The sequence below is a fragment of the Anabrus simplex genome, chromosome 10 (assembly GCF_040414725.1).
Source record: "Anabrus simplex isolate iqAnaSimp1 chromosome 10, ASM4041472v1, whole genome shotgun sequence".
NCBI classification, from domain to species: Eukaryota; Metazoa; Arthropoda; class Insecta; order Orthoptera; family Tettigoniidae; genus Anabrus; species Anabrus simplex.
In genome coordinates this window covers 50,066,501-50,081,856 of record NC_090274.1, presented here as the reverse complement: position 1 = coordinate 50,081,856, position 15,356 = coordinate 50,066,501, and the positions used below count along the sequence as shown (strand labels likewise).

At 38.5% G+C, this 15,356-nt stretch overlaps 1 protein-coding gene across 4 annotated transcripts in view; it reads left to right on the top strand.

Annotated features, from left to right (window-relative positions):
• Window positions 1–15,356, top strand: part of LOC136881750 (zinc finger protein 79) — a 181,128-nt gene that overhangs the window by 109,934 nt on the left and 55,838 nt on the right. The window contains exon 1 of one of the 4 annotated variants that reach the window (XM_067154180.2): window positions 12,654–12,771. The exons of the other annotated variants lie outside the window; for them this stretch is intronic. The gene's annotated coding sequence lies outside the window, so the exon portion shown is untranslated. Of the gene's footprint in view, window positions 1–12,653; window positions 12,772–15,356 lie in introns of those variants that run through there. 4 annotated transcript variants of the gene reach the window in all.

Genomic DNA, 15,356 nt, shown 5'->3' with positions numbered 1-15,356 from the left:
CTGAAGACGTCACTTTGTCCATTATCCTCTGCAGAATAATTATTCAATCAAAAGGATGGAATGAACGTTCTATAATTTCTTACAAATCACAGCTGAACTGTAAACTGCATTATCATATTATCTTGATGTTATTAATTCTTACTCACCTATCAAGCAAATCTTGTTTATGTATTATTTTTGTACCAGTTTTGGATTCATCTAGGAGAATTTTGGTGCTATTGTGATAAAATTCTTTACTACTTGCAAATATTAAATATGGTAGATGGTGGCATTTCTCTACACGATTTTAGTTATGTGGTGTTTGACTTATAAATTCATTAACCTTTTCATTGCTGAGATAAATTCTCTTTTGTAAAAGCCCTGTGCAGAATTATTTTTAATAATTAACTTCAATATATAAAAGTCAGAAATAATATGGGAAAAACAGAGGGTTCTTGCCTGCTTGTCATATATTTTTCTACTAAATATGGAAGGTCCTAAACTGATTTTTCTAACACAAAATTAGCTATATGTTGTGCAGGAAATTCAAGGTTGTCCAACATAAAAGGCCAACAATTGAACAAAAATCGAACTAATAATTAAAAATAACAGTAAAAATCTCAACTTACATATTTCAGTGGCTACAGGTGGTCCTAGCTGTCCACTTCCAAGCACCGATATGTAACTAAATTGAAGACATTAACTTCAGGGGTGTCTAAAATGAACTGGTGTAAAAAATAACTGAAAATTGTTCAAAGCTATTGTTTCGTTCTGTAAGAGACCTAGAATAATACTACTGTTTGCATCATCAAAATCATGCACAACTGGAGTAAATACATTATCCTGCCATTTCAACATAGGAGAACAGGTACAGCTTCTCTTTCTCATGGTTTGCACAAGTGGTTGGACAACTTCTGTACTTTCATTATAATCGGTGTCATCACTATCATCATTATTCTCCAAAACACTAAAATCGGAATATTCATCTTCCGATTCTAATGTGGATAGTACTCTTACAACCTCGGATTCGGTAAGATCACTCGCTTTACTGGCGATCGACATACTGTAACTTACTCATCCCTGACGCAGGCCTCACTGCTAGCTTGCATACCGCAGAGCAGCTCGTAAAGCAGAGTGTCATATTTATCTCAATAACTCATGAAAGAATCAACAGATTGTCATTTCGTGAGCTCATATCTACTGCAGAGAGATGCATGTATCTGCCCACGGAGTTTGAACGACTTCTTATGTCAACATCGGAAGTATTGCGTTGATAAAGTCAGAAGAATGTCACGCTCGCAATATTACAGGCGCAGCAGAGCAGCGGTCACCCTCCGCGCTCACAATATTGCGAGCGCAGCAATGTAAAGGTCAAGATTGAGACAAATAGCTTATCTATTGTTAAATTATTTATAGTTTTTGGAAAGGCTTCACCAAATTGTACTATCATATAAAAATGTATTGTAATTATAATTAATTGGTGATGGGCTATTACTTGTTTCCCTCTGCCCTTATATATTGCCGCATTTTAGTCCCTCACATATTGTATTAATGTCATTGCTGCTGACTTCTCAATTCGTGTTTTAAAATTTTGTATTAATATTTAGTTAGGGGATTTTTAATATAGGGAAGAATAATTACAAAGATTTTTGTTCTTGAATCATACATGATTATTATCAACATAGTATCCTTCATTTAGGATTTGTTAATTGCTGATCAGGATTATAACAGAGGTCAAAACTGTTTGTGGATTGTGAGATAATTCACTTATCTTCTATAATAAATTATTTAATTTTGAATTCTTGGTATTGTAAGTTATTTTCAAGTATGGTATTGGAAGTGTGTTCTATTTAATGTTTCCTTTTCTGTTAATGTTTTTAAGTGATAATTATGGAATAGTAAAAAATGTCTCGTACAAGAATTATTAGTACCTTGAAAGACATTGCAAAACAGGTATCCTAGAAGAACTATTTGTGTAAGTCATTATTCATGCCTTGTTGTAACTTGCTTTTTTTCTCCTGGTATGTTTCTAATGGGCATTGCTAATTATTTTCTGGCATGCATACATTATTCCTGAATTACTATTTTCTTCATGAATTCTTCTCTTTAACACATTCCTTGCAGTTCAGGTCACCATGTGTCCCGAATATGTTACTCTTATCCGTCAGTGCGAACTTTCCAAAATTGTGGTGTAAATAACTACATCCTAGTTACTAATTTCTGATAACTAATGGCAACATAGTGTTCCTATTGAAGTAAAGGATCGAGGCATACCGCTAGTTCCGATCGGCCCACCGGTGACCCGAAGGAATCTTTTTGCATCTTCCATTCATAACGCTTCGGGTCACCATGTGTTCAGATTGTTGTCTGACCTATATTTTTATGCAGGAATCGCTTGCACGGTTATGGTGAATGAAGCCTACAATCTTACTGCCTTCAGATTGCAGATTGTTGCTTAATACGAGGAGTACCACCCTTCGGATATCTGCTGTAACTTATTCCTTTCTACATTGCTTTCAGGTAAGCGGATATAAGATTTCAGATTTTTATTTATTGGGGTAGTTACTGATATGTTTATTATCTTCCATACATAATATTTACAAGCAAGTTCTCATCCTTTTTAGGCATGGAACCTTCACATTCTGACACACCGATGGCATGGAAAAGAAAGAGGTTTGAGGCAGCACTGGATCCCGGACGAATTGCTCGTGATTTGAAACAAAGTGATGACAGTGATGGTGATTTCTCTCCAGTATCTGATGATGACCCTAAGTACAGTCTCCTCTTTTGTGCTATTATTTTGTTACCAAGCATAATATGAAAATAATTAACATACGCTTATAATACTCCCATAAAAACAGATCAATGAACGAAAAGCTAACATTTACTTCTGGTGTCATTTCTGGGTCACACTTCTTGAATCGGAAAACTGTCACAGGGATAAATACATCAGAATGTCTCCTCAACAATAACATGCACAACAAGTGCTCCAGCATTGTTTTGGATTTCATAGCAGGGACTAACCAAGGTCAAATTCGTCAGGTCACCGTTGACCTGAATCGATAATAACCAAAGGCAGCATCGGGTCACCGGTGGGCCGATACGACATAAAATTAAGTCATCAAAATTCAATGCTGCAAGGAACGTATTAAATATTAATGACTGAGTGTAAACTACAACGTAATTAATAACTGATAATGGGACCGATGACCTTAGTTGCTAGGCCCCTTTAAACAACAAACATCATCATCATCATCATCAATAACTGATAATATTCTTAATTCATAAGTCTTTTGATTTTCTATAATAAATTCATTAATTCTTAATGCCTGTAAATAATTTGAAGATTCATAATTTAACCTCTTAACTGGTTATTAATGATGTGCTTGGTGTAACCTGCCCTGTATATTTTTTTGGCAGATTGTTGTTGCATGGCATGTTAGGCAGAAAAGTTAGTAATATCATTAATATTATTCATTTGTGATACAAAAAGTAAAATAAAGGAGTTTTAATTAATTAATTTTAATGTTAGGGAAATTTTTAACCACTTTTACACCAACTGCAAGGTAATTTACCTTGTTAGAATTTGAGAGTTTGGCCCATATTTTAAATACAAAAGTTGAAACAAATAAAAGCAAGGGGTACTTATAAATATCATATCATGCATGTGACATTCTGAACCATTTTTCATTAACTGCAAGGTCATTTACCTGGTTGAATTTTGAGTATTTTGGTCATATGTTCATATGTTAGCACGTAAAATTAAAACAAATAAAAGAAAGCAATATTTACGAATTACACATCATGCTAGTGACATTGTGAAATATTTTACATTAACTTTATGGTCAGTTACATAATTTACCTCACTAGAACTTGCAGTGATTTGTCTCAGAGATAATTTTTGAAAAGTAAGGGTTTGTGATACTTTCCCATTTTAAGAAGTACATACTGTTTTCTGACTTATGAACTATCCCCTGTGAGCCAATGACTTTTGATGTTAGGCCCCTTTAAACAAAAAGCATCATCATCATCTACTATCCCCTGCAGCATTAGAAGTTCAATTAGAGTTTTTATCTCAGTTGGATTTGTATCCTTCCAATCTCTCACTCATGACCGTGGTTTCAGGTTTGAATGGGCTTCTAAAAACTGTTTAACATACACACTGGTCTGTTTGGCAATGAGTTGAAACATATCATCACCTATGAACTGTACAAGATATTCCAGCACATTGGATTCATTATCAAAGTCCACATTTACACCACTACCGCCAGAAAATACAAATTTCTGATGTGAAATACCATGCGGCGGAAAAGGTTGAAACATGTCTAGCACTTCACCCTCATCCAGTTCGTCATGTTGTTCATCTTGTTCTTCATTCTCATTCTCTGAACCACTTTCACTACCAGACTCACCTTCATCTGTATCAATCCACTCATCTTTGGATTTCTGAGAAGTTAAATCATCACAATCGTTATCTAAGTGTTGAATAATGTCATCTTTTCGAGCATTTTGGACTTACGCTTTGAACTAGAGGCTGCCATATTTGCCCTACTGCGGACAAGTAGCACTGCACAGTTGTAAAATAAAGTCAAAAAAGCTTTAAGAAGCGTGAATGTGGTACTTGCTGCCATCGTGCACGAAAAACATCAGTTAAGACAACAATACACGACGCATAATGTAGCTCATCATACCCAGGAGATATTAGCGGTAAAGACGAGTTTGTATATACTTGTCATGTCCATAATGAAACAGGCAATTAAATAATGAAATGGATAGAAAGTGCAAGGAAGCTAAGGAAGACTGGCTGAAGGAGAAGTGCAAGGATGTCGAAGGTTGTATGGTCCTAGTAAACAATAAACGTAAACAATACTGTACATATACAAGCTTGTTTTTAAGTGATTTGATAGAATCTGAGGATGTTCTTGTAAAATGAAACATGTCATTCTTTGTATGTTAGTGTGTGTTTTACAGATATGTTTCTAGTGTTTTAATTTACATTGTATTTGCTGTGTGTTTGACAGTCTGAAAAGCCTTTGTTACATATAAATTATAAACATAAAAAGTTTTCCACCTATTCAATACATAGTTTTATTTACATTGTGTGTATGTACACTACATGGGGCTAGTTTCAGACCTACTCGGGGTAATCATCAGCCATATTTAAACAATCCACAGTATTTGAAGAAATCCTAAACCATGTTATTAGAAACAGCAGTAAGAACAGTATGAAATAAATATATAATTAACACTATGATATGTAGCTGAATTAGGCAAAGTACTATGGTGCTAAAACTGTTACACATGAAAGTGAAATATTACATGTGGCAATAGGTGAGCAATATATAATACAAGTACACAAATACATTGAAAAGTCTGGGTATAGAAGTAAAAATGATATGTGGATCAACTTGAGTCAAATTTATTAGACGCATGGTGTTTCAGATACAATTCAGTAGGTCCTGGCAATACATTACGATTGTGGACCGAGTGTTACGGTACTAAGACTGAACACAATATATCGTGAAACTTATAATAAAAGTATACAAGTATGTACAACTGTTTGAGTAATAAATGTGTACATGATTCCCTCTAGAACAATCTATGAGGAATAGATTATACACTATATCAGCTTAAGCAGAAATTTTTATACTTGGTGTATTAGGTAACCAAGCTATGTTGATATGACTGCAGGATTGATTGTTGGAACTGTGCAGACTGAATATGTAGTTTTAGAATTCTTCTGGAGTTGTAAGTAGACACTGCGCATGGTGATATGAATGGATGGAACTCTCAGATCATAGCAGAACGAAATGGGACCTTGCGCGGTGCGCAGTCTCATTTGTACTTCCTATGCCCAGACTTTTCAACGTATTTGTGTACTTGTAGTATATATTGCTCACCTATTGTCACACGTAATGTTTCACTTTCATATGCAACATTTTTAGCACCATAGGGTACTTCGCCTAATTCAACCACACATCTTAGTGTTAATTATATATTTTGTTTCATACTGTTCTTACTGCTCATTAGAAACATGTTTTAGGATTTTGTCAAATACTATGTATTGTTTAAATATGGCTGATAATGATCCCGAGTTGGGTTGAAACTAGTCCCATGTAATGTAAATACATGCAATATAAATAAAACTATGTATTTTATAATTTACCGGTATATGTTATTTTGGTAGGTCAAGGTAATTGTTATGCATACAATATTTTTCTTCCTTCGAATTGTGCTAGTGTGTTTTGGTGTTTGTGGTTTATATCTTCTGCCCCAACTTGTTTTAAAACAGAGCACTCAACCTAATTTTCCTCACCCTTTTCTAAGTTCATTTTAAATTGTTCTCAGTTCTTATGATGCAAGCGAGCTGTCAGTGACCATCCATCTTCATTGTACCATATACAACGACAGTTTACTCTGACAGCAGTGGTTTTGCCTGAATCCAAAGAACATTGCACTGAAAACAAGTTTGCATAGAATTTCAGGCCCCTGTATTGGATGTATAAAAACACGGCAGTGCATAATCCCTTGCATTGACCCTGGAGAGATGTACTCAGATGTTGTATATATCCACAAAAATGTTTGTCTGCACCTAACAGTATACACTGTAAAATGACAGTTTATCCAACCTGCAAAAGTTGAAATTCTTACCCCATTATTTAATATTTCTCCCCAATTCATTGATGAATTTGAGAATACTGAGTGAGTTGGCTACGTGGTAACAGGCGTGCAGCTGTGAGCTTGCATTTGGGATAACGGTTTTGAACTGTCGGCAGCCCTGAAATGGTTTACCATGGTTTGCCATCTTCACACCAGACAAATGCTGGGCTCTCCTTACTTAATGCTACGGCCACTTCCTTCCCATTCCTAGCTCTTTCTTATTCTATTGCCACCATAAGACCTGTCTATGTCGGTGCGACATAAAGCAACTTGTAAAAAAAAAATTTTCGAGAACTTACAGAACACTTTGAGCGCCAATTTTTGTGTGTATGTTGTATAGCAATATTTTACATGCATTTCTACCATTATTGTGTCTTATCAAACAATTATAATTTGCTCTTAATATATTTCAATTTTCAGTACACAACAAGCCCTGCTGGTAGCCATGATCATTAAGGTGTTGAACTCTATATGGTCTGGCAAGCTAACTGTTAGCTGGTTCGAATCCTGTTGATCGAAAAAAATGTAATATCAGAATGTTGGATGGCAGGATAGCGGAGATGGTGGAATATAATTTCTAATTACTAGATTGCATGCCAAACACCTGCATTAAATTCCAATCCTCTGTGTAGTGTTTATATGGAGTGAGGTTATATGACACTGTCAATGGTGATTCGTCCGTTGAGTGGGGACATAATGCTTTGGGCAGACTCCTTGGTATAATTCGATAAGAGAAGGCTACATGCTGGCAATGGCTTTCACCCTTTGCCTACCTCATCATCATCCCACATTCAGATGCACAGGTTGCCTATGAAAGACCTGCACCAGACAAGCTGAACATGTCCTCGGACACTCCCGGCACTTAAAATCTATACGATTAAATAAGTAGACAATTTGGGGGGCAGGGGAAGACAAATTCTAAAATTGACAGATGCCATATTTGCACTAAAGTAAACTCATGTCCTCATCCCGAGATAGTGCAGCTCTTTTCAAGCACACCCTCATTGTAGGTGAGCTGCATGTATCATTTCAACCACATACCAGTCTTCCTGCCAGTCTTAAAATTTCTGGCAGTACCAGAATTGAACCCAGGCCCCAAGGATGGCAGCTAATAACACTAACCGTTACGCTATGGAGGCAGACATTATTTGCACTGTAAGCACATACATTCTGACTATATTCCATATTTTATCTTTGACAATGGGATCTGAACTTTCAGATCTGTTTTTGTAAAAATATATTATTTTCTGTGTATTCCTTTATTGATACTGTCCCCCCTCTGGGTTTCACCCTTTGGCTACCTCATCATCATCCCACATTCAGATGTACAGTTTGCCTATGAAAGACCTGCACCAGATGAGCTGAACATGTCCTCGGACACTCCCGGCACTTAAAATCCATACGATAAATATATAAGTAGACAATTTGGGGGCAGGGGAAGAAGAATTCTAAAATTGACAGTTGCCTTATTTGCACTAAAGTAAACTCGTGTCCTCATCCCGAGATGGTGCAGCTCTTTTCAGGCACACCCTCATTGGAGGTGAGCTGAATGTATCATTTCAACCACATACCAGTCTTCCTGCCAGTCTTAAATTTCTGGCAGTACTGGAATGGAACCCCGGCCCCAAGGACGGCAGCTAATAACACTAACCGTTATGCTATGGAGGCAGACATTATTTGCGCTGTAAGCACATACATTCTGAGTATATTCCATATGTTATCTTTAACAATGGGATCTGAACTTTCAGATCTGGTTTTGTAAAAATATATTAATTTTCCTTGTATTCCGTCCCCCCTCTGTCAAACTAACAAATGTGCACATTGTCAAAAAATTAGGATAGCTGAAAGAAATTGTGATTACTCATGAAAAATCTTTTTTTTTTAATATATATATTTAATGATTGATTTTATGTGCAGATGTGTGACTTTGTCAGAGGGTAGGCATTATTTAAATAATAAAATCTAGGCCAAAAATTTAGAAAGGCATGTTTCCTAATCTGTCACTTTCACTAGTTTGCCATAGTGGAGAAGTTATTAAAATATACATTGCAATTTTTAATATTTTCCTCTAGTGGCTTCACGTCGCACCAACACAGATAGGTCTTATGGCGACGACGGGATAGGAAAGGGCTAGGAGTTGGAAGGAAGCGGCTGTGGCCTTAATTAGGGTACGTGAAATAAAAACAATCAATAGATGCAATTCACAGTGCCATGATTATTGGGATGATGCATATTATCTAAAGGGATCCACAATCCAGGTCACCGGCCCCTCATAACGGTACTCATCACTGGTAAAATAGGACCATAGTGTTCCTTCTATGGTGGTACTAATCATAGGTAATGTATGCCCATGATGTTTCTCACATGGTGGTACTAATCACATGTAATTGTAGACCCATGGTATGTCAAACACAATGACACCATTCACAGGTAATGCAAACCCATGAGGGTACTACTCACAAGCAATGGAGACCCATGGTATTCCTCACATAGTGGAACAAATCACAGGGCACATATACTCATGGTGTTGCTTACATAATGGTACTAATCATAGGCAATGTAGAGCCGCAGTGTTTGACACATTATGGTAACGCCCTCAGGCAACAAAAACCTATGGTGTTCCTCACATAATATTCCTACTCTCAGGTAATGCAGGCCCATGGTTTTCCTCACATAATGGTACTCATCACGGGTACCAACCAAGCCTGTGGTGATTCTCACATACTGGTACTAATCACAGCCAACATAGACCCATGGTGTTTCTCATAAAGTAATACTACTCATAGATAATGCAGACCCATTCTGAACACAGAGAATCCGACATATTCCAACACAGCATGGACATTACTCCGCACAACCGAGTGCCCCCACCCCACCCCCAGTCTCAGTGGGATACACATATTGGTACTAACCACAGGCAATGCCCAGACCCGCCACTGTAACTATATAGCCTTTGGTGGTGCTGATGATATATTAACTGAGATAAAGTATGAACCATGTCATGTATTTGCTGATGAAAATTTGATGAGGCTGGAGCAAGCACGGTAAAGGAGGAATATGAAATCCAGGTGAATATTTTTCCCAGTAAAATAACAATGGTCAAGTTACTGCATGCAGGCATTTTGATTTGATGCCAGTTACAAAGCCTGCATTCTTTATTATATTTGAGCAGATGGCGGAGCAACTTGAACACTATTGAAGATCTATTGTTGAATTTTAATTGGTTTTGTTAGATGAACACCAAATGCGTTGCTTGTCAACTTCACACCTGCACCCCTTGATGCAACAGCCCCGAAGGTCTTGGCCTACTCACACCACTACCTAGCCCGTGGGTGTACAGATTATGAGGTGTCGTGTGGTTAGTTTATATGAGAGACCCTGTACATTACTATCATTAAGAGCTTTCTGAGTCAGTGCGACCTGAAATCAATAGGAAAACAGAAGTGTAGCTTCCACCAAAGACTCAACCTCCTCTCAGCCATTATTCTTGACTTTCTAGACCGGGGCCACCATGTCATCGTTAGATAGATCGTCAAAAGTAACCAAATAGGCATATTAGACTTCAAACCAGCCCTCAGAACAAAGTAAAAATCTCTGACATATCTTCAGATGTGGACTTCTTACCTTTTATAGGTCAAGGTGGAGATAATGTTAATTCTTAAATTCTTCAAAATTTCAGGTGCCAAAGCTGATGCTTCCTACTGCTATGATCAGAGGTATATATTCCAGGACATCGTTTGGGTGTGATATGCAGTGTAGGGGTAGCTGTTTAAGAGACAAACCTAATTATTTGTCTTGCATTAACAGCACACCAAGCACCAATCTTCCTACCATAATAAGGGACTTTATAAACCCCATTAAGATTTTCTGCACACCATTAGCCATAGCTGTGTTGAAACACCGGATTCCGTGAGATCTCCGAAGTTAAGCAACATTGGGCGTGGTCAATATTTGGATGCCTTGCCATGCGCTGTTGGTGGGGGGTAAGGGAATGGAAGAGCAGAAAGGAATTGGCCACCCTGCCATACGTAAACTCCGGCTCAGGCACACCTCTGCGGAGGTTTGGACCTGCCTTCAGGCAGAATACACCCTTACCTTACCTTTATTAGCAAGGGTTATGACCAGGTTCACTGCCTCACTCATCCCACAACACCTCAGTAGTTTCACGAGGTTGTGTAAATTTTGCTCCATTTGTCCATCAAGAAAAGATCTCTTTAAAATGCTGGAATCAAATAGCCTACCACTCTTTCCTCCTTTTCACTGAATGTGGTAATCCTGGGGCCACATATCAACGAATGAAATCAAAAACATTACAGTGGCAGAACTTACTCGCGACAGCCAGAATGTGGTTACCAGATATAGTGCCTGTACAACCCAGGAAGGACAACACTTCTAGCATCTTTTATATAGTAAGACTTCGTTTAAGATTGTATACATGCTTAAAGCAGGGCGGCCGCGTGTAACTTAAGTACGTCTGAGACAGCTGCCGCAGCGCAGATTAGGAACACCGTGCATTCAGTCTAATTTATGGAAAATACCCTGTACAATACTATCGCAAAGAGCTTTCTGTGTCATTGTGACCTAAAATCAATAGGAAAAATAAAGAAGTATAGTTTCCACAGAAGACCCAGCCTCCTTTGCGATTGTGACAATATGGAAGATGCTGAGGAATTGATGGGGCTGAGTAATAACATTCTGTGCATGGCTAATATATCTATGTGGTGTGTTATGAAAGATGTTACTCATGAGGCCAGTAGTCCTACAATTGCACTTTCTGGGCCAGTACAGAAAGTACTGGAAAAATACTCCACTCCTCGCCATGCGCAAAGGTTCAGTAAGACTTACCATTTTTCAGCGCATGCATCTAGGCGTGATTGCACTATCATTTGTTTCTCTCTCACTCACGTCTCACGATGGTCGTGATCATGTGGTGGACAGGGCTGCTAACTATTCATCTAAAGAACTAGTCCTAGTGCAGCGGCGCTACTTTTGAATTTACTAATCTCGTATGGTGACAAAGTCATTGGTCTGGATACTTTAGGGTAGGTTAGTGAGAAAACAATTGGTCTGGATACGTTAGGGTAGCTTAGTGGCAAAGCCATTGGTCTGGATTGGTTAGGGTAGGTCAGTGATAAAGCCATTGGTCTGGATCAAGAAAGGGAAACCGCGAAGCGGCCCTAGACCTCTAATATCCCACGTCACCTCCATTGATCTGGATACATTAGGGTAGGTTAGTGACAAAGTTGTGTATTTCTTGTGCGCAGGTTGGTAACGAAATTCATTGCTGGGAGTGACGTCATATCCCATTGTCTCTCACCCAATGGAAATGCTGGTACGTATTTAGGCGATGGACAATGGCGTGTGATAAATTGCATTAGGTTATAAAAGCAAATTACTTCTGGGGGATGGCGGATAGGTCTTTAGCTGTCGCAGTGAACACATCTCTCCTCTACAACATATTCCACTTAAGATTTCTAACATATTACATCCTTATCATGCTATAAAAGTAATGTAATTCATACTGAATCTACCTCACCATGTCTTGTAAGCCCCATTACCGCCAATGCCTTAGGTTGTTACGGTTTCCCTATACGCATGTAAACTTTGAGGATCCAACCAGCCTCTAGGCTCAGGACTTAACAGACATATTCAAGTATTAAAAGTTACTTTAGAAAATATATGAAGGTATAGAGTTGAAATTCAAGAGGACAAATTGGGGCTAATAATTATTTATAGGACGAGGAGTAAGGGGTTGGAATAATGTAACAGGGGAAATGTTCGAGAAATTTCAAAGTTATTTGAAAACGCTTAAGAAAAAGCTAGGTAAACAATTGACAGCGTATTTCCCACCTGCGTGACAGCCCTAAACACAGATCATTATGACTGATTTGATTGAGTTCCTGAAATGTTATGCATGTGCTACGAGTTTTATCATTTGATAATGTGATATCTCTTTTGAACTATGCGATCTATAATACGCTACAGGTTTACAATCTTTCGTAGACGTGGCTTCCCTCGGTTGCTTACATTTGAGTGCCTCCCGTGTGGAACGTGAAATGCGTTAATAAAAAAAATAAATGCATGAGATTGTGAAAAGAAGACCACTATTAAAATCTATTTCAGGAATGCAGGGTAAGTGAAAAAAATGTAATTCCGTTCTCTGTAAAATGTTATGGTTAGAGAAAATAAATGTTTGTAATTAAAAAGTAATGACCCACTCTCCGTTGGTTTTATTGCACAAACGTGTTTGCTGTCTGTAGCTCCAAAACAGAGGAAAATGGGCTCGTTTTTCCCCAAACCTGGTGCAATTTTCAGCCTGATATCTTTGTTGGGAGTAAGAATTCATACGATACTGTGAACAACTGAAGTTCCAATTGCCGAACGAAATTATATACTCCATACGCGGTGAAGCTGGCCGGACCATATTTTGACACTGGATTTAGCCATAAAATGTGGTTATACTGAACTACAGAAGTGGTCGGGCTGGCGACAAAGAAGCGTATTTTTGTAGTCGATAACGATGACAAGAAAAACGCACAATTGGGAACATGCATCATTTTCAAAAATATTTTTTTTGAAAAGTACACCAATGAAATAGTACGTAAACGTATTACATTGTGGTATGTTGCCTTGTTTTCTACCATTAAAAAAATATTTAATAGTGCCTTTCCGCAAGGCGAGTGAAACGGCCTCTGACGTAAGCGGCGCGCTGTGACGTCACGATCCAGTACCGCACGGAGCTCTACCAGCCGTTGTGCATCAGCCGTTGCTAAAAGCCGATTGTTTATTATTCATGATCGCGAATAACTTCAAAATGACAGAAGAAAGGTTCAAAACAGCACAATCAGACAATCTATCATGTGTAAATGTCATCATTCTTGAAAAATAGTGACTTTTGTGGCCGCAGAAATTCGCGGATATTAACAAGCAAGTTTGTAAGTGGCGTCTTTTATATACGTGCAATGTACTGTAACCCATAGTATTAGGATAACAACGAACCTGGATAGATATCACATCACTTTCAACATTTCCTTCTAGACTGATTCCCCTGTTAAAGAATAACATTACATTTTCGGGCTTTCAGCATTAGTAAAGTAAGAAATCGGATTTCAGCACTAACATAAACAAATAGGTAGCATTATAGTACTAGTCCGCTTCTGTGGTGTAGTGGTTAATGTGTGCCACTCCCGGAGGCCCGGTTTTGATTCCCGGCTCTGCCATGAAAGTTGAAAACAAATAGTACGAGGGCTGGAACGGGGTCTACTCAGCCTCGGGAGGTCAACTGAGTAGAAGGGTTTCGAATCCCACCTCAGCCATCCTCGAAGTGGTTTTTCGCATTTTCCTACTTCTCCTCCAGGCACCTAAGGCCACGGCCGTTTCCTTCCCTCTTCGTTGTCTACCCTTTCCGATCCTCCCATCCTCCAACAAGGCCCCTGTTCAGCATAACAGGTGAGGCCGCCTGGGCGAGGTAATGGCCCTCCTCACCAGTTTCATCACCATACTCAAAGTCTCACGTTCCAGGACACTGCCCTTGAAGTGGTAGAGGTGAAATCCCTCGCTGAGTCCGAGAGAAAACCAACCCTGAAGGATAAACTGATTAAGAAAGAAAGAAAGAAAGAAAGAAGGAAAGAAAGAAAAATCATAGTACTATCATTCCCAAAAAATATATATATTTATGGTTGGGACAACTGGCCTACCCACTTCTGGGGCCCATGAAAGAGAATTAAATATATTTGCGGAGGGAAAAAGTTAAACATGATAAAGATAAATATGACTTCATCTAGTTTTCACAAGTCGGGCTGAGTGGTTCAGACTGTTGAGGTGCTGGCCTTCTGACCCCAACTTGGCAGGTTCGATCCTGGTTCAGTCCGGTGGTAGTTGAAGGTGCTCAAATACGTCAGCCTCGTGTCGGTAGATTTACTGGCACGTAAAATAACTCCTTCAGGACTAAATTCCTGCACATCGGCGTTTCCGAAAATCGTAGAAGTAGTTAGCGGGACGTGAAGCCAGTAACATTAATTACATTTGGCTTTTAACAAGCTGAGCATATCAGGAAAGAAAAGTGTTCTGGTGACATTTTAGTCGCTCAATACAGGAATGTCTTTGGGTGCTGTGACCTTTTTTTTTTTTTTTTTTTGCTTTACGTCACACCGTCACATATAGGTCTTATGGCGACGATGGGAGAGGAAAGGCCTAGGAATGGGAACAAAGCGGCCATGGTCTTAGGTACAGCCTCAGCATTTGCCTGGTGTGAAAATGGGAAACCACGGAAAACCATCTTCAGGGCTGCCGGCAGTGGGGTTCAAAACCCACTATCTCCCGGATGCGAGCTCACAGCTGCGCGCTCCTAACCGCACGGCCAACTCGCGCGGTATTTTTACCCTTCGGTTTATTGACTTGGCTTGTATAACCTAAAACTTAGGCTAAGTTGGATAATATTTTAAACACCTACATCACTATTTTCACCTGTGTGCAATTATGTTATTTATTTCATTAATATTATGATAATTATTATAATTGAGCATTGTTAACTTATAAGACCCCAACAGACAAGCATTGGTTTTGTGTAGAGTTATACATTTGTTAAATTCACGTTGTTCCCTTTCATGATGTACACGCCTATTCTTTGTTACATTATAGAGTATTTAGATATAGCTTAAATTTCTTTACCAATGAAGCTCTTCAATAAAGACATACATAACTGTCCCATGCCAAGA